Genomic DNA, 19,932 nt, shown 5'->3' on the forward strand with positions numbered 1-19,932 from the left:
CTAGATTGGGGGAAGGCTATGCATTTGTTTGTAAAAGACTGATATAACAGGCTGAAGATAGATACAGTACATTAAGGCTGATATACCTGCACTGCTCTCCCATCTACCTCTGAGCACTGTAATGCAAATCCAGTCTTTCCCCTCCTCTCCTGTTCAGACTTCATCCTACTGGAGGAGCATGTCTACTAGAAGACGTTTGAGTCTCTTAGCGCCGGCTGGAACACACACATTACACTGTGCAAATAGATATTCTGTCTCATTATCCTGTCTTTTAAAGAAAGGGAGAGGCAAGGTGTTTGTGGTGCCCGCACATAATTTCCCCTTCACTTATAATTCAAATATGGACAGTCAGGCAATAGAGAGCCAGAGAGAGGCAGAGAAGGGGATAGAGTTGATTGCTCTATTGGCTGATATAGCAGACAGTCAGACGGAGGTGAGGTTAGGGCTTCTTATGAAAGGGTTATTATTGAGTTACTGTAACTTACACCTGAAAGTTTTTCAAGGTCTTCTGCGAATCCGACTCTGGCTTCGAAATTCTTCACCACTTTGTACAAGTCATCAAGTGCGTTTTTTTTTTTTACATCTGCGAGCCAAAACCAGTAGAGAGGAAGGAGCAGAAGGGTAAAGAGGGAGGTGGGGGTGAAGTCAACATACTGTAACTGAAATAGAAATCTGAATTAGAAGAGGAAAAGATCTTAACGTAATCCTTCTTATGTCAGAGACATGCTTTAGAGGGCAAGATTACGCGATACCTTCAATGTCTTTACAATTAGTTTCTGCCGGCGCACTTCACATTCACATTGAACAACTCCCTAACAGGGTCAAGGAAAAGATGATTTAAACATCTATATTTATGTGCGGCTAAAACAACATTGTACAATTTGTCTCTGTCTCACTATATTTTAGCAACATCTGGCGCAGGGAGATTTAGGTTAGACAAGTAATTAGTGCCACATATTTGTCCTAAAGACGGGTGTATTTTCATTTAACAATCACTTCATCACTTTTCTGGATGTAAGCCTGTTTGTTGCACACACTACAGATTTTGGTGTGTATACTTTCAATGTCAAACCTCATAGTAACCTTGGGTCACCAAAATAAGTATACTTTGTTACCAAATCACTTGTGTAACATAATGCCTGAACTTGTTGGTTGAGAAATGTGGCCACATAACCATGTCAAAGTGAGGTAGTATTGCTCGTGTACACTCGCAAAACAACATTTTCATCATAAAACCTTCGCATGATTGCAAAGTTTGGCCTTGAGTGCTCCAAATGTTTTCACCCTTAAATCTGCCATCTTACATACTGCATGTTAAGAACTGCACCCAGGATTAAATATTAAACATCAATGTCCCTTCTACAAACACAGTCTCTCTTTTTCTCCATCTCCATCTCTCTCTTCTCTCCCTCTTCTATGCACCTGGCCTACTTCACAACTCATCTCTGTCAGTCTGAGTCTCCTTTGCTCTAGCTTTGGTGTGCTGCGCCCTCCTCCCCTCCTCTGGCTGAGTTGTTTCTGCTTCTTAACTTTTCCAGATTGAGCTGTAAAGTCTTTTAAAATGGAAATGCACTTCATCATGGTCATTTGGCACACAGTGCTAATAAATCAAGGCCTGGCCGCCACTCCAGCAACTAAAAGCAAAACAAACAGGGCTGGACGGCTCTACCTTCCCTGGACCTAATGGGGGTCACATTCAGAGAGACTCATTTACCCAAAACACATGCACACACACACATGATTGAATATTCGCAGGCAGGAAAAGGGACAAAACCCTTCTCTTTTGTTCAAAGACAGATATGGATAGGGTGAGAACATAATACTTTTTAGGACCGTCTGACTATATTTGGAAAATTCTGATTGATGTATATGAGGTTGTGATATGTGCATAAACAAAAACTTGAGAGTGATTACATATTCAAGTGAATCAAATAGTTATCAAATATGTACATACTGTATAAACCTATAACAGCCTGGCCACACCAAATATGTTCTTTCACATTTGACTGTGAGAGAAAAAATAAAACAATGAGATCAATTGTGATTCAACTCATTCCTCTGAATGGAATTATCTGCACACAAAAAGAACATTCAAAATGTCTTCGCTGTATGGGCTCAATCAAAATATTCGGATCCTTGTTACCGAAACTGAATATGTATGAACATCTCAAATATGCTGAATTTATTTTGAATATTTAATGAGATATAAAACGTAAGTCTATTTAGGCAAATAATAAAATCAGTCTTGTATGAATGTGCCATAGATTGAAAATGAATGGTGAGCGGAAGAGAGACGAAGGGTGTGGGAGGGAGGAGGGAAAAAAACACAGGGTGTCTGAGGTTCATCAAAATTCTATAACAGAATGCCACTGCCATATTTTCCAGCATCACACACAGTCAAAATACCAATGTGCAAATCTAGCATCTCCAACGCCCCCTCCATCTCTATCCCCCTCTCTCTCTCCCGTTCTGTCCAATCACACACCAGTCCTTCTCAATAAAACAAATTAACTGATTAGACATTTTAATCTCAGTTGTCTTTGACCTTGTAGAATATATTACTGATGTCTACATCACTGAGGCGATAATGTTGCTGGTTTTTCTTAAAGACAGAAGTGCCCTTTTTAAAGGCGTGAGACATGCAAACAGGTTGAGGCAGATTGCTCACACAGACAGCAGCAGCAGCAGAGAGCCCCCTCTCCCCCCTTCAGGCATCCAGCAAGGAAAGGGTTAAGCCGGAATGCATTAACAAAAGAAAATTATAGCGTAAACAGTTCATAAAATCTCACAGCCCCTGATGTCGCGCTAGATCATTAAATTTCTGCAACAATTAGACCTTTTCTCACGGCGGCAAATTGGACCCGTTGCCATGGCAAATCTGAGCCCTTAAGTCATATATCTTTGATTGCGGAAAGGTCAGACGCAGACAGCCTAATAACTCAGGGAGCTGTTTGACAGATTTCATCCAAGCATGATCACATAACAGTGCAAAACTATGTCGGCAGTTGTTAAAAGCAGGGAGGGGTCAGGTAGAAGGTTGAGGTTATGGAATGTTTTTGCTTCACTGAGCCCAGCCTGATAATGTGCCTGACTGAGTTTAAATCCGGTGGAATAGCATTTTTAAGGGCATATTTTTTACTCAGATCAATGGGGGGGTGGGTCTTTTGGTTGAACAAATCTGGATTAGCCTATATAATGTTTTTAAGGATGGGTAATTTAATACACACATGCTAAAATACATATTCATTACACAACAATAGAATATAATGAAAGGAATGGTAGTGTTTTGAGACCACAATGATTTACAATGATTTATTTAGATGATGCCTTACCCCCTGATCAAACACATATGTTCAGGGAATTGAGATGAATGTCTATTCATGTCTTTTAGTTACAATGGCAACACAATTAAATCTCACCGTTTGACTCACTAATGACCTTAACATCACAACTTTGAATAACAATAAGCTTTCTTTACTCCGTTAATACCAAATGTCTGATGTGTTTCTTGTGTGTGCCTTCTTTCCCCCCTCTGTAGACTGTAATGGCATTTCAGCTCTCTATCCCACAGGTGCATGGTAAACCAGTTGCAACACCACCCCCTGCTGGACATAACAAGAATCGTTCTGATAGGAGGGACACTGACAGGTCCTCTCTTCCATATTATACATTATCAGTAATGTAGCCCCGTGGGAACATGTGAGAGTATGACAGTGAGTGTGATAGACAGGTTTTCTGTCGGTCCACATCCTGCTTCTCCCCTTCAGCAGAGAAACACTGAAGAAGCAATGCCTCTTGGGAGTTACTGTATGACAATGAGGGGGCGTGCTGGAGGCTGAAGGGGAGTAGACAAGGCTCAGCTGGACAGCAGATGCCTACCTTCTAGTCTCCTATACCCTCCCAATCTCAGACTGCCTCAGTGATCTGCCCCCTATGCCTCTGTTAATGACACAGTCGAAGTCTCTCTCACTGACCCCATCTTAGAAGGCCGGATTCTTAACTTAGTTAAGTGAAGGACTTATGATGTGCTATACATCAAATAGAAATGTGGGCCCTCACTAACAGTCTCCCTCTATGAGTGCCTCCTGCTCCTCTGACCTCCTCTTCTCCTCTCCTGTCTGTGGCCCAACCCCTGGATCTAACACCATCTACATTCATGGAGTGAGAGGGAAAATGACATCTTAAAATCACCAGCCTTTTGGCCCTTGTAACATTGTGGATGTACAAAGCCATGAGGAGTGCCCATGGGGCAGCCATAATAAAGTCAAACGTCTGTAAGAACTAAAACTGCTGAACTGGAACATTACAGGACTAAGGATCCATGATTCAAGAACAACAAAGTAAAGTGACACCGTGTACAACAGGGAGCTAGTGGGGATGGGGGGTTAATTAATACAAAGCATTTTAAAGCAAACCCACCGCTTCCCCACTCGGAAACAGCAGGAATCCATGATAAGCGGCTCATCACACACACAAGGAGAAGGGGTTTCAACGACAACACTCTCAGATTAATAGTGCCTCAGGTTCTGTGGCCTCCCGCTGCTCCCCAGCACTCCAGACTTTTTAACCAAGATAATTCACTGACACAATGTCACTTCTGATAATTGGGGCGCGTCACAGAGCTCGCTCACCTGTCTCTGCACAGGTGCAGAGGTGTCATCGCTGGAGGAGCAGGATATCTAGTCTTTCACTCCTACCCTCTGAGCAAAGAACAGCTGCTGCAGGGCCAGGAGGAAGAGGAAGAAGAAGTTCCTCAAACTGTATAACAGTGTTATATACCATCATAATGACACCCTAAAAGGTGTCAGAGAAGGAGAGAATCGAGAAAATAAAGAGAAGCAAGATAAATGGAGGGACTGAAATGAAAGGGGTAAAAAGCACATCACTTGGGACTAATTGCCTCAGAGCCTAAATATTTCCGCTGTGGCTCATGAACACTAAAGGCCGGGGGTCTCACTTGTTGATGGGGCGGGGGTCATGAACGGGTCGGTTATAATGGCGTCGCCCGGCACGGTCGCGATTCCACATTCATTACACAATTTACAATTACTGCTACCTATTTCCCCGAGAGGGGTGGGCGAACCATTACCACGACGACTCAAATGAAGTGGATAATTGTGTCTCTCTGCGGCATATTGGGAGACAAGAGAAAGTGGGAGAAAGAGACACAGACCGAAGAGAGACAGAGCGAGAGGGGGACAGTGATGTCATTGGACAAGCACACCAGACAGGGATCCTGCAACCTTGACTGAGAAGAGGACTGTGTTATCTGGCCTGTTACTTCCCCCTGCAGGTGGACTCAGTTTAGACACAGTCAAAACAGAATAAAAGAGATGGGTCTCAGATCTAAATAGGCCACAAACTGCTATCCACTCCAGATGTGGGAACGAGCAGTCCAGCACTGGAAAGACTAGGCTATAATTCAGAATGCAAGGACATTTATATGTTTGCATGAAAGTCAGAAAACAAAAACAGAATACATAAATAGAAATTGAACAAAAATAGAGATTCGCCATTGACAACTCTTGAATGCTAAATGTATGATGAAGGCCAGTGATTTTAGAGCAAGCCTACACAGACTTGTCAAATTTTGTGCCATTACTATCCTTTGTCTTAGTACAGTTGTCATGTAAGGCTTGTACCCATATGAAATATTAATTCTGCATAATAACTTTCAAAGGGGAATAAAGTATGGAGTTAATTATTAATAGTATGTATATTCAAGGCATCTCTTTTTTCAGATGCACAAAAATATTCCCAGACAGTTGCCACTCGAGAAGGAGAAAGAATCCCCTTTACACTAAACCCAAGGAAGGATGTTAACTAACTACTGATAGTAGTTCTAGAAAACTTACCTACTTACAACCTAATTTCACAGGAATGAGGGTCTATGTGGTTCAAACCGTGTGCCTAAGTACAGCAAATGCTGGCAAACACACATTAAACCCATAGTTTTGTCCAACAACACAATGTAGACTAGTCTGAGAGGACAGTGCAACAAGGTCAGCTAATTGGCCTACATCATAACCCATCAACGGTAGTGGGGAAATAAAGCAACACTGATGAGGGGAAGTGCTCATCATGGAGACGATGGATATCTCATTTACTGCATTCTGTCCCATTTCAACACAATTTGTGATGAGCCAGTTAATATGCATGTTATCCGTTTGAGAGGTCATTTGAGAGGGTGCGAGACGAACCATTTCAGTGTCAATTTACAGCAATCCTCATTGTCAAATAGAGGGAAAGTGAGTACTTCCCAGTCCTATTCTTCAGAGCTCTTTAGTTTAATTCAATTTTACTTTCCAATACCTTATGACATGCAGGAAGTCTTCCCCATATCGCATTATGAGAGTGAAAAGAGATCAAGCTGATTCTGTAGGCTCTAGTATGCACAGAGATAAAAGCATGTAAAAAAGGAGGTTCATTTTTCATCTTGTTCTTTAAGTGTGGAGTAGTGAAGATTATCCTTTCTGAGTGATTCAAACAACTCTCAACACTGTCTGAGAGGTCACTTCCAGCTATAGAATACACCAGACAGATGTTACTTAGTCTTGCTGGCCAGCCGTGTACGTCTTGGACACAATCTTATAGATAAAAGATTTGCAAGCGACTCTAGACAGAACTAAACTTCGCCTACTAGGAGAGTTTTGTCTTCTCATTTACGGAGAAAACCCACAGCAAATATTGAGAGACTACATTATCTACAAGTATATAAGTCCACAGAAACCTTGGGAATGATAGCAAAAGATGTCTGTGGAGACATAGGGAAAACGGTGACATTGACCTAAAAGTATATACCATGGGCCAGAAAACACGATGAAACAAATGTACTTAAGCCATTTCTTAGATTGGGGGGGGGGGTGTCTGACTCACAATAAATACAACTTTTCTACAACACATTATGGGTAACAACTGGTTAAACAAAATACTAATAAAGGGAGAGAAATCATTTTTGAACAGACAGGGGTAACATATTTCTCCTGCCTTTGAGACAGAGCAATAAAACAAAGAGACATGGCCACCCACTGGTAGTGTTTGGTGGAGCATATGGAGCTATGAATCAGAGTCATCCTGCATAGTGCTAAAATATCCACTCTCTAATTCCCTCAAATCTTATGCTTTATATGTTAGCCATGCAAGACCACTGTCTCTGATATCAACTGTGCTCATTGCCGACAGACACAGATGCTTGCTTTACCTCAACAGGCCCTTTAACAGAAAAAACTACGAATGGAATAAACATTAGGCTAAATGTTCCAAATGCAAGTTCCTCAAACGATAAACAAGTAGTCTTCTCTCGATTCTAAGATCACAAAATGCAAGTCTTAAAAAATCATTCACACACTTCCCATGGTGGTATTTGGAGACTGTTGATGAGTGATCCATGAGATGCGAGACGAATCTTAACAAAACAAAGCAACAACTCTGTCCTTCCTCCAATTCTGTTCAAACTTCTCTCCCCTCTCCATCTTTTTCCCCCTTTCTTTTACCACATGAATAATAGGTCAGATGTGATCGAACTGACTAGCGTTTACACCAGACAGCTCTTCCCAGATTCACAATCAATACCGGTCACTAATGTCTGAGACGCTTGATTCCATATTTAAATAACAGGAAACGTGATGGCATTGTGGCACGTATCATGTCCCCAAAGTCATATACGATTAGACACGACTGTTTCATCCACTGCCGAGCAGAGGGGAGAAATACATTCAACTAATTAACAGGGGCTCTAACCATTGCACTGCATGTCTAATGAAACATTTAAAGCACATAGCACATGCAGCCACACCAGATACATATAGAACTGGAAAAGACACTGCATGGGAGTTGACAGATATAGAATAATAAAATGAAACAGTTTCTGAACACATTTCCTTGCTGAGTACATTATGATGGCTGCAGGCGCTACCTTTGTCTCCATCACAGCATTGACTAAAACGGTGTATTGTAACCACGACACCCCTGATTTCATGCAATATGGAGGATTATGGAATTGAATTGAACGCTCAGCTTTTTTGTTCACATTTCTAAATTAGGATTTTCTGCCTTCATAATGACATAGAGTAGTCTCTTTTTTGTCAAATCAATGGCAGCTATTTATATGAGCAATAATCCCTCACCCAGCACTGAACTGCCAAAAGAGTGATGGTTTAAAGTAATGCCTAAAAACAAAAAAGACAGTAAATGAATGCAAATTGGTTTCTCTGCATTTAGAACGTCCATCTTTGAGAACATATCCAGTGGAAACAAATCATAGCACTTGAAATAATTAAAAGGAAAAGAAGCTCACTTTGATTTGCGAAAGCAGAGAATGGACCCCCTGTTCAGTACACTAAGGTTATGATAGAACGTTCAGAAACCCTCACGTCTCAACAGAACATGAATGCCTGACAACTAGGCTATCATCCAAGAGATCATTAAGCAAAAGGGTTGAAGTGCCATCTCCAATGTGTGGGGGATGCCATGGCAACAGGGTTCGCCCTGCTTGAGAGACAAGATAAAAACAATGAGGCAGGGTGCAGGCAGGGCGCTGAACGATCGGCACTGATCGATGGATCCTCTCCTCTCTGTTATCCCCCCTTCAGAGAGGAGGGAGGAGAGAGGGAGGGAAGGAGGCAGGGGGGGAGGAGGGAGGGAAAGACCAGCCTGCTTTAGGCTTCATAGGTGCAGTGGGAACCTTCTTCAAAGCCCTAATTGGTTCATCACAAGGGTCCATTTGAACATGCCATACAGTGTATTTGCATACAAGCAATTTCACACCATTACTTCGTACAAAGGCTAGGGAACAGCATGTCAACAAAACTGGACTGAACGACCTGTGAGGAGGCTTCCTGCTATTTTACATTCTGCAATCATCCTGCTGCTTTGACTACAGGAAATAATAATATTATGCATACATACTGTATACTACTGTGTAGTTACTGCACTTTGAGTTTGAGTGAGGTGAGCCTTGAGTCTCTTTTCTGCATTATCTTTTGCAGATGTCAGCACAGTTAGAGTGTTGTGCTAAACCCCAGCAGGATGCCAGCTAAATGCCATCATGTTACGGCTGTGGTTGTTTGCTTCTTTTAATTTTCAGAATGATAAGCACTCCATGTCCCCCCCCCCCCCTCTCTCAGAGGCACTGGTGCACACACACAGGCAGACACACACACACATACACACACACAGTTCACTTACTAACAACATGTGCTAATCAATCTGGTGAAAGCAATCTGTCAGGAAATCTTTAGCATTAAGAAACCCTCCTTGAATAAGGATAAGGCCCATCCACAGGGCAGGGCACGGCTGGGACTTAGGAATAGCTGTCTTTACGCATCCCTCTTGTCAATAAGGATTATGAGCAAGCTTTTATCTATTCAACCACACAGACCAGTCACTCATTTAAATGGATGAATAGTTTAGTTCTCTTCAATATTTTTTTTTTTTTTTAAATACTCACATAAATACATTCAAATCCTAACCCAATTCAAATTCCAACACCATATGCCTAATGTGAGATCTAATCTTTCTTTTTATTCCTCGGAAATTCACTGAAGGCAATCTTTTAACATACTTATTTAATACCTCAAAGGATAAACATAGCCCACCTATTGTTGACGGCACAGCACCTTTATTCTCAATTTAAGACCGACAATTCCTTTGAGAATATGCCATTCAGCGACTGACAGAAGCCGCATGCATAGCAGAAGTATTGAAGAAGGATGCTGAACAAAAGATACATTATTGTGTTTTATGATCTACCAAAATACTGCTGAATATTAAAAAACGAACTGTGTTTACAGATATTTCAATAGAGCAGAAATAGCCTCAATTATATCTACGCCATCAAATAAATAGTACCAAGAACAAATAAAAGCTAATTTTGACATTTTGCATTCAACGCCTTCATTTATAGGTCAGAGGGAACACCAGCCGACCTCACATTGTTTCTAAATGCCATTTTGTTAAACAGGGACACTGGAATTAATTAATGTGCGGGTAGCTGCCACTGTCAAGAGGCGCGCATTAAAATCAATGATTAATAAATTCAAAACACACAACAAACTCAGAAGGGAGATGAAAATAGTATTGTGTTCCCTAGGAAGCAGCCCCAGTGCGGGTCCTCCAACCAACGAGGCGGCCACTCAGATGCCTAATGGAAAGTAGCCGATGCCAGCTGTGTGCCTGTGAATAAAATCACTTTAATTAAAGGAATTACAATGGAAAGGAACCGGGAATATGTGGAACAGAATTGACAGGAAGCGGCCCTCGTGTTCGACACACACTCCCTCCAAAAACATAAAGACTTAAAGGAACAAGAGGGCCTTTGTGTTGCCCTTTTCAAATAAGCCTATAATTCCCTCATGCTTTATTATACACAGCACTGTACAGTCTAGTTTGAGATTTGATCATATCTGTCCTCTTCAATTTAAAACACAACGCCAAAGACTGGTACTATGGCAACTGCAGATATAATGTTAAAATATGACAAATTAAATGTTTATTTTTCATTATTAACAAGGATGATGCAATTGATAACCCTGCTGGTTTGTTTGTGCAATGACAGCAAATAAGAATAAAAGGGTCGTGGGAGAATTTTTTTCTGACATTGAATCAACACTTCGTTAGGTTACACATCAAAGCAACCTTTCAAATCACAAATCACACTACTGGAAGTTCTGAGAGCTATTGTTGCCCAAACACCATGGAGGCAGAATACGGGCCTACTGAAAAAATATGGATCATATTACACTTTCATTAAAAATATAATTACAGGAAAGGAGAATATTTAACTCCAAATGTGCAGATGGAGCAAAGAATAGCCAGAATAGTCACAATTTCCCTCCCAAACTGCTTTTTGTAGAAAGCCATGGCTTCACTGATCCTGTAGTTAATGTGAGAGGCCACAAGAGGGTGGCAGATGCACACTTAAACAGCATGACAAAACCTGAACGACGTTCAATCTCTCTGCTCCCACGGTCTGTTCAACAGAGATTTCACAGAATGGAAGAGTACTAGATGAACTAGATCAGATTTCTAGTGCTCACAGCTGTTGATCACACCATGAGAGCTTAACAGTGGGCATAACGATATTCAGAACTACATGTACCAAATGCAAAACATCAGATTTGTTCCTGAATATAGTTCATATTAATCCATATTGTCTTACTCTAGAAAACCAAACTAATAGGGAGTAATACAATAGTGAATACACTCAAACTAACACAGTTGCAGCAGTGCAATTCTACTATTGTATTGTAATATTGAGCCCTCACTGACATATTACTCTGCGTTAATCTCCTTTATCAACACAGTCGTTATTGTCATTAATAACAATTACCACTATGATAAGGTTAATTTTACCATGCCAAGATCCTTAATGTTCCCTCAGTATATCAGTGAGATAAGCCTTCACAAGATGTATAGCAACATCATCATCAAATCAAGATTTGTGTCCTGACAAAAATTATGTTGACGCCATTCTGCATTATGTTGATGGGCAAATGCTATCTTAGTCTGACTACGTTATTTGAGGGCGAATTGAGAAGTGAAGTAAACTGATTATAATGAACCAAACACATTAGCAACAATGAAGTGTATTATACTGTAATTTAGTTGCAATAAGCTCCCATGGCTTTGATGAAAATAGCACACAGGGAACTTGTAGAAAAAGCTAGTATTCAAGTATTCAAGTAGTACTGTAGAAACCATGCATGGCTAAGAGCATGGTTCCACTTCCATAGCCTAAATATAAGCTGAACTGTTGGCTAGCTGAGGTGTTACATTTATTTCATATCTTCATGAGTATTGCTTTATATCGTAATTATGAATATAGTTAATAAAATATTTACGCGTAAGAGAAGATACTAAACCAGTGACATCAAAGCATATATACACACTGTAGCAACTTGTTTACAAGAACTAATGTGTCCCTGAAGGGAATAGCCTGGTTATTAGCAACCAAAAACAAGTGCTGTGAACAGCCTCTTGCTGTGGGAAGTATGAAATGCCAGCAGAGAGAACGCAGTGTTTTCTAGGACGTATCATACCCACCTCCACTCTCAACCTATTTCTGACAGTTCCGGGCAACATGTAACATGTAGCAGTAAAAAAATAAAAATTGTAGACACTTGCAGATGGTGGAAGATGGATAAAGACTATACAGTAAAAATGCATTGAGTTATGAGGGATACTGAAGCCAGTTTAGGTAAATAAGTGAATAACATTTTGAGGTGATATCTGTGGCACAGTCACAATAATTTTGTATCTAAAATCTGTTGGTTTTCCATGATCAGTTTAACCAGTATTTCCATCCTAACTTCCTGTGGCTCCATTGTGGCTGAGGTCAGTATAAAATCACCTCATAGTATGTAAATGTATAGTAGAATATCTTCAAATACTAATATTTTCACAGTAGTGTATATCACTAACATCTTTTTGGGTAGGGCTTCATCAGGTGTCTTTGATGAATGGCTCAAGATCACCTGTAATCACAGACCAAACACAAGTCTAGCTCACTGTCTTTGCATGGGCTAGAACACAACAAAAACTTTTGTTGACAGTATTTCTATGTCATAGGCCTATGGGTCTACAATTAGACAATTTAAATTATATATTTTTTATCATCCACAACATAATGTAAGTTAACAAAGACTAGTCTGCAGGAATATAGGCTAATTTTAATTATAAGTGGTTTATAAATAGATAGTTTGCACATCTATATGTAGATACAAATACACTTCCCTATTGGACAGTGAAGCTAAAACTTTTTATTTGGCAGAAAACTTCAGCATTTTGGATGTTTCAAATGTTTCATATAAACCCCACCTCTTCAAATAGTATCTTAAATAAGAGTCTCACTCAGTCTGCCCCCCCTAAAAAAATTGCACTTGTCTTTTACTTATAGCACTAACTTTGCTGATAACTTCTTTATTGAGGAAAAAATTACTTAAGATGAATGCACTAACTGTAAGCCGCACTAACTGTAAGTCAATGTGGATAAGAGAGTCTGCTAAATTACTACAATGTAAAATGTAAATGGGACAGAATGTCACCTTTTTTTCCAAGGTATTTTCATACATATCTGTTTGACCTTTTAGAAGTTAAAGCACTTTATGCATCTAGTCCCCGCATTAAACTTTTGACTACTTTAATACACATACAGTATAAGTGAATTTGTTCAAATACTTGTGGCACCTTCAAATGAGCATAATAGATGCATAAAGTGCTTTCTTTTGTAAGCGGTAAAACAGATATGTATGAAAATACCCTCAAATAAAAGGTGACATTATGGACTGTTGCCTCATAAGACACATTTGATCTCACATCCAAAATGTTGAAGTACAGAGCAAAATTAATAGTTTTAGCTTCACTGTCCAAATAAATACGTAGGGGGGTGTATATATAGATGTATGTATATCTATAGATCTACAAACTATATCTCGTTTGAACAAGATCGAAATTGTGTGTTTGTCAGCAGTCTACCAGTATACTGTTTGTAGGCCTACATAGGCTCTTTGACTGTGTGTATATTTGTCACTTTCAGTGCAGCCAACAATGTATAAACCAACTTACGTCTTGGTACATACATACTTAACTGGTACAAAGGAACAACATGTGTTTGACTTGAGAAAGGCATATATATAGTTTTTTTCGAGATCATTCGGTGGCACTACCTTGGCGACTGACTTCCTTCTTACTATGCTGTCTCAAAAAGGACTCCACCTTCCTCTCTCAACTACTGCCGGTCGGGAAAATTGCACTTTTACCGTTCAGTATAATAAAAGGTTGCAAATGCATTCACTTTACATTTAACGCGTGACACAACTCTATCTGGAATTGTAATCGACTTCTGGACACAACACGGTTTTTAAATTAAATGGACATGGACAGCGTCAGCCCAAGCTTTCGTTCTGCTCAGCGCTCAGTGACATTTTGCTCTTTCAAAGTAGGGGCGTGGTCTATCTAAATACAGTTACCCCGCCCCTCCCTTTATGGGCGTGAAGAGAACTAGGGGGCGTGTTTCGTCTAGTCGCATATGTAAACATTGGCACGCCGTCTCAAAGCCACGTGGTCCCTTATTGACAGCTCCTGTGACAGTGACAGATACTGTGGCTCTCTCTCTCTCTCATCTGTTTCTTTTGTTTGATTATCAGGCATTTGTTTTTTCTTTTTGGAATTATGTCGTTTCTATACTTTCTGCTCTTTTCATATTTTTGTGGGAGTTTAATATTTAAAGCTATAATCCTTTATTGAAACAATAACAAAGCTTTCTACCTACCCCTTTGTGCTAAAAAGCTAAGGGATGGGGCTGGAAAATGTAACCACTCTCAAATTCATAGACAGAGCTATGGCTGCAAGCACTGACCATCCACGATATCAAATGTATGTTTTGAGGCTATACAGTGTTTGTTTCCATTTATGGGCACTTGCAACGCAAGGGTTGTGGGTTCGATTCCCATGGGGGGGCAGTATGGGAAATGTATGCACTCACTAACTGTAAGTTGCTCTGGATAAGAGCATCTGCTAAATGACTAAAATGTAAATGTAATGTTGTTTACAAACATTGGAGCATATATTTTAGGTTCTGATGGGGTACGACAGTTGAACTAAACTCTTCAGCTATTTATAAGTTATATTCTTCAAGAATCAATGGGTATATATCATTCATTTATAACTGAAAACATTTATGTAGCAAATAAGGATTCTTGCTTTAAACTGTGGCATCTTAGAATAAGCTTATCTAGTGAACTAATATAATAGGCTGAAATGTAAATCCTGGCCTTGAGGTCAGAACTGTAGCTCTTGTCTTTGTAGTTAATTGATTGACTAATATTACTGATTGGCCAATGGGGTCCCAGGACCCGATCAGTCCTAGAGGGGAAGGATGAAAACCAGCAGTGCTGCAGACCTTGTCAAATCAAATCAAATCAAATTGTATTGGTCACATGCGCCGAATACAACAGGTGCAGACATTACAGTGAAATGCTTACTTACAGCCCTTAACCAACAGTGCATTTATTTTTAACAAAAAAAGTAAAAATAAAACAACAACAAAAAAAGTGTTGAGAGAAAAAAGAGCAGAAGTAAAATAAAATAACAGTAGGGAGGCTATATATACAGGGGGGTACCGGTGCAGAGTCAATGTGCGGGGGCACTGGCTAGTTGAGGTAGTTGAAGTAATATGTACATGTGGGTAGAGTTAAAGTGACTATGCATAAATAATTAACCTTGACGCCTGGATTTGAATACATCATGCAAAATAGCCTCTAAGCCCTTCTATAGCCTATTCAACGTTGTCCCAAATTAGTATGACATTGTACAGCATTACTGTAATAATATAATTTTGTTTAATTTGCATGAGAGTAGGACAACATGTATAGGCCTATTTGAGAAGCTAGACAGGTCACCCCCAGAGACCGCTCACAGCCCTTTATTTCAGTGTTCACTGAAGGGTCATGGAAGGGAGATGGAAATTCCCCCAGTGCTCTGGCTGAAGAAAGTTCCTGTGGAATGTGGTCCATTAGCACCCCCTCCTAAAAAGGCAGCAGGGGGGCTTTGATGAGGTTGGCCTGCTAACAACAGTCTGATCTGAGGGCCTGCCCTATAGGGTACCATGAAGTGGGCCTACTGTATAAATCAACCTTCCCCTCACTCCTCTGTGCTGCTAACTTTCAAAAAACAATTGCAAAATGAGTTGAGTGCACATAGATATAATACTTCCATATCTTTCTCTTCACGTCTCCCTCTCTCTCAACCGCACAGTGCAACTATGTAGACTTAGGTTGCATAGTTTTGTTTATTCCCTCCATTCAAATCAAATCAAATCAAATTTTACTTGTCACATGCGGCGAATACAACAGGTGTAGACCTTACAGTGAAATGCTTACTTACAAGCCCTTAACCAACAATGCAGTTTTAAGAAAAAAAAAGTGTTAAGTAAAAAATAGATAAGTAAAAAGAAAAACGAAAAAATGAAAGAAATAATAATAATTAAAGAGCAGCAGTAAAATAACAGTAGCGAGGCTATATACAGGGGGTACCGGTACAGAGTCAATGTGCGGGGGCACCGGCTAGTTGAGGTAGTTGAAATAATATGTACATGTGGGTAGAGGCTCCTTGAAGAACAGAAACTCACCATCCAGTCCAGATAGGCAACATAGGTATGGATGTTGTGTATGTCGTCTGTGGGAGTCTGTGTGAGTCCTTTGAAGGTATTCAGGGATGAACTGCCCACTTCTCTGATGGACATAGCAAGGGGAACCATCCACCTCACACACTCCTCAACGACAGACCACTTCAGAGCTGCACAGATCAAGAGGGTCTGGTTAGGGGCCAAAACTGACTAAACAACCTAGGTAGATATATATTATTGGTATATGCATGTATTGCAAACCAATAGAGCTCAACTAATATAATCATTTAATTGAATATGTAGATTGATATAAAAATTTCAAAAATTAAATACTGCATGTGGGACTATGGGAAACCTATGGGAAACCTAAATACATTATGAATATCAGTGCTATTTTACTGCTACCCTCCCCTGCTGCACCCTGCCTTGCCTCAGGGATAAAATGTGTCACCAAGTGGCCTATTTGACATGACAGAACATTTATATTGACCCTAAAGTGTCACAGAGTCAGACTACCAATTGAAAAATATGTTAGCACAAATGTTTTCCCTTGCACCTTTGACCGAATTTTTATTAAGAATACATGTACCTTTTTCTTGATCAAAGCAGGATCATTAAATCAATTTAGTAATTCCAATGTTGACACATGTTGCCATTTTAATTGCAATGTATGAATTATATAAAACACAAATGCTGGCCTATGAATGTTACTATATGTAGGTGGAACACTTTAGCATTTTCAGTGATTGGTGTCTACTGTACCCCATATCTAGGTGTGAACTCTGCTGGTGCCTGGTGGCTCAGCCAATGGGCACCTGCTGCTGCCACAAGCGTCTGAGCTGTGAGAACAAAGGGGCCATTGAGCACATAACAGCTGTTGTGCTGCTGCCTGCTTGGCTGCCTGAGGGCCCCATGCCCCAAGAGCCTGTCTGATGGGTGAAGCCCCCCTCTCTTTAAAGAGACAGCAAGGGCTGCTGCTGCTTTAATGCAGCGTTAATCACTGAACATTGATGCAGAACAGTCAATGGGTGTGTAGAGTAACAGAGCAGAAAAGGAACAGTAATTTGAAATGGTTGAAAAATAATATAGGGCATAACTTGAGATGGCATGGTTCGTTCATATTCCTGCCATTAAATCAAATCAAATTGTATTTGTCACATGCGCCGAATACAACAGGTGTAGACCTTACAGTGAAATGCTTACTTACAAGCCCTTAACCAACAATGCAGTTTTAAGAAAGAATACAAAAAAAAATAGTAAAAATAACAATAGCGAGGCTATATACAGGGGGTACCGGTACCAAGTCAATGTGCGCAGGCACCGGTTAGTCGAGGTAATTGGGGTAATATGTACGTGTAGGTAGAGTTATTAAATTGACTATGCATAGATAATAAACAGAGAGTAGCAGCAGCGTAAAAGAGGGGTGGGGGGGAGCAATGCAAATAGTCTGGGTAGCCATTTGATTAGATGTTCAGGAGTCTTATGGCTTGGGGGTAGAGGCGGTTTAGAAGCCTCTTGGACCTAGACTTGGCACTCTGGTACCACTTGCCGTGAGGTAGCAGAGAGAAGTCTATGACTAGGGAGGACCCATTGACAATTTTTAGGGCCTTCCTCTGACACCGCCTGGTATAGAGGTCCTGGATGGCAGGAAGCTTGACCCCAGTGATGTACTGGGCCGTACGCATTACCCTCTGTAGTGCCTTGCGGTTGGAGGCCGAGCAGTTGCCATACCAGGCAGTGATGCAACCAGTCAGGATGCTCTTGATGGTGCAGCTATAGAACCTTTTGAGGATCTGAGGACCCATGCCAAATCTTTTCAGTCTCCTTAGGGTGAATAGGTTTTGTCGTGCCTTCTTCACGACTGTCTTGGTGTGCTTGGACCATGTTAGTTTATTGGTGATGTGGACACCAAGGATTAGTGCAAAAGAGCGAAGAATTGATGTAGACTGAATATCCAAATTCTTTAGTAAGACAATACTATCAATCCATTTGATATATGCATCTGATCATTTCAGCTGGCCAAAGAAAAACAAACAACCCTTAGGTGATCCAATCTGGTTGGTGACAAAGTGAAGGACCAGAGAATTAGACAAGTACAATAATTACTCCCAGCAGTATCTGTCAAGTAGTCCCCGGCAAGTCTTACAAGACAGAAGTTTTGACAGTGAAAGCATCATACTGACATCTAGTGGATTAATCCTGTGTATCTTTAAGCACACACTCATTGACTGCAAGCAGAGGGCACTGTCTGTCAGTGAATGCATGAGAGACAGCCATTATAGAGGCCATCTCTATTCTCCATTTTGTTTTCCTTCTGATGAATTTCAGTTGTGTCCCCTTTGATTCCCCATTATGGCAAGTTACAGTGAATAAGAATACAAAACATCTGACACTGAAGATGTTTACGTCTACTTTTTTCACATCTGTCTGTATTCGGTACTTTACATTAGCCCAGTGCACCACTTCAGATGTCATCTTTGTGACGAATCCATTACCTTTCGACAATATTTTGTGAGTTTAAAGAAAAGCAGCAGTTTCTAGCGATTTATTTTTCATAGAAACGTGCCTTTAGATCACTCTTCTCTTGGACATTTTAAGTCTTATGTTATGCATTTGATTAACTTTCAGCATAAACTTCAGTTTAGAAAAGGCACATATAAAAATGATAAGGCTTTAAAAAGGTACGGCCACATGAACACTAATGAAATCGTAGACATACATCATTGCCCGTCAAACGTTCAAATCTGCTCTATATATATATATACAGTGAGGGAAAAAAGTATTTGATCCCCTGCTGATTTTGTACATTTGCCCACTGACAAAGAAATGATCAGTCTATAATTTTAATGGTAGGTTTATTTGAACAGTGAGAGACAGAATAACAACAAAAAAATCCAGAAAAACGCATGTCAAAAATGTTATAAATTGATTTGCATTTTAATGAGGGAAATAAGTATTTGACCCCCTCTCAATCAGAAAGATTTCTGGCTTCCAGGTGTCTTTTATACAGGTAACGAGCTGAGATTAGGAGCACACTCTTAAAGGGAGTTCTCCTAATCTCAGTTTGTTACCTGTATAAAAGACACCTGTCCACAGAAGCAATCAATCAATCAGATTCCAAACTCTCCACCATGGCCAAGACCAAAGAGCTCTCCAAGGATGTCAGGGACAAGATTGTAGACCTACACAAGGCTGGAAGGGGCTACAAGACCATCGCCAAGCAGCTTGGTGAGAAGGTGACAACAGTTGGTGCGATTATTCGCAAATGGAAGAAACACAAAATAACTGTCAATCTCCCTTGGCCTGGGGCTCCATGCAAGATCTCACCTCGTGGAGTTGCAATGATCGTGAGGAATCAGCCCAGAACTACACGGGAGGATCTTGTCAATGATCTCAAGGCAGCTGGGACCATAGTCACCAAGAAAACAATTGGTAACACACTACGCCGTGAAGGACTGAAATCTTGGAGCGCCCGCAAGGTCCCCCTGCTAGAAAGCACATATACAGGCCCGTCTGAAGTTTGCCAATGAACATCTGAATGATTCAGAGGAGAACTGGGTGAAAGTGTTGTGGTCAGATGAGACCAAAATCGAGCTCTTTGGCATCAACTCAACTCGCCGTGTTTGGAGGAGGAGGAATACTGCCTATGACCCCAAGAACACCATCCCCACCGTCAAACATGGAGGTGGAAACATTATGCTTTGGGGGTGTTTTTCTGCTAAGGGGACAGGACAACTTCACCGCATCAAAGGGACGATGGACAGGGCCATGTACCATCACATCTTGAGTGAGAACCTCCTTCCCTCAGC

The sequence above is a fragment of the Coregonus clupeaformis genome, unplaced genomic scaffold (genome assembly GCF_020615455.1).
Source record: "Coregonus clupeaformis isolate EN_2021a unplaced genomic scaffold, ASM2061545v1 scaf0074, whole genome shotgun sequence".
Lineage (NCBI taxonomy): Eukaryota > Metazoa > Chordata > Actinopteri > Salmoniformes > Salmonidae > Coregonus > Coregonus clupeaformis.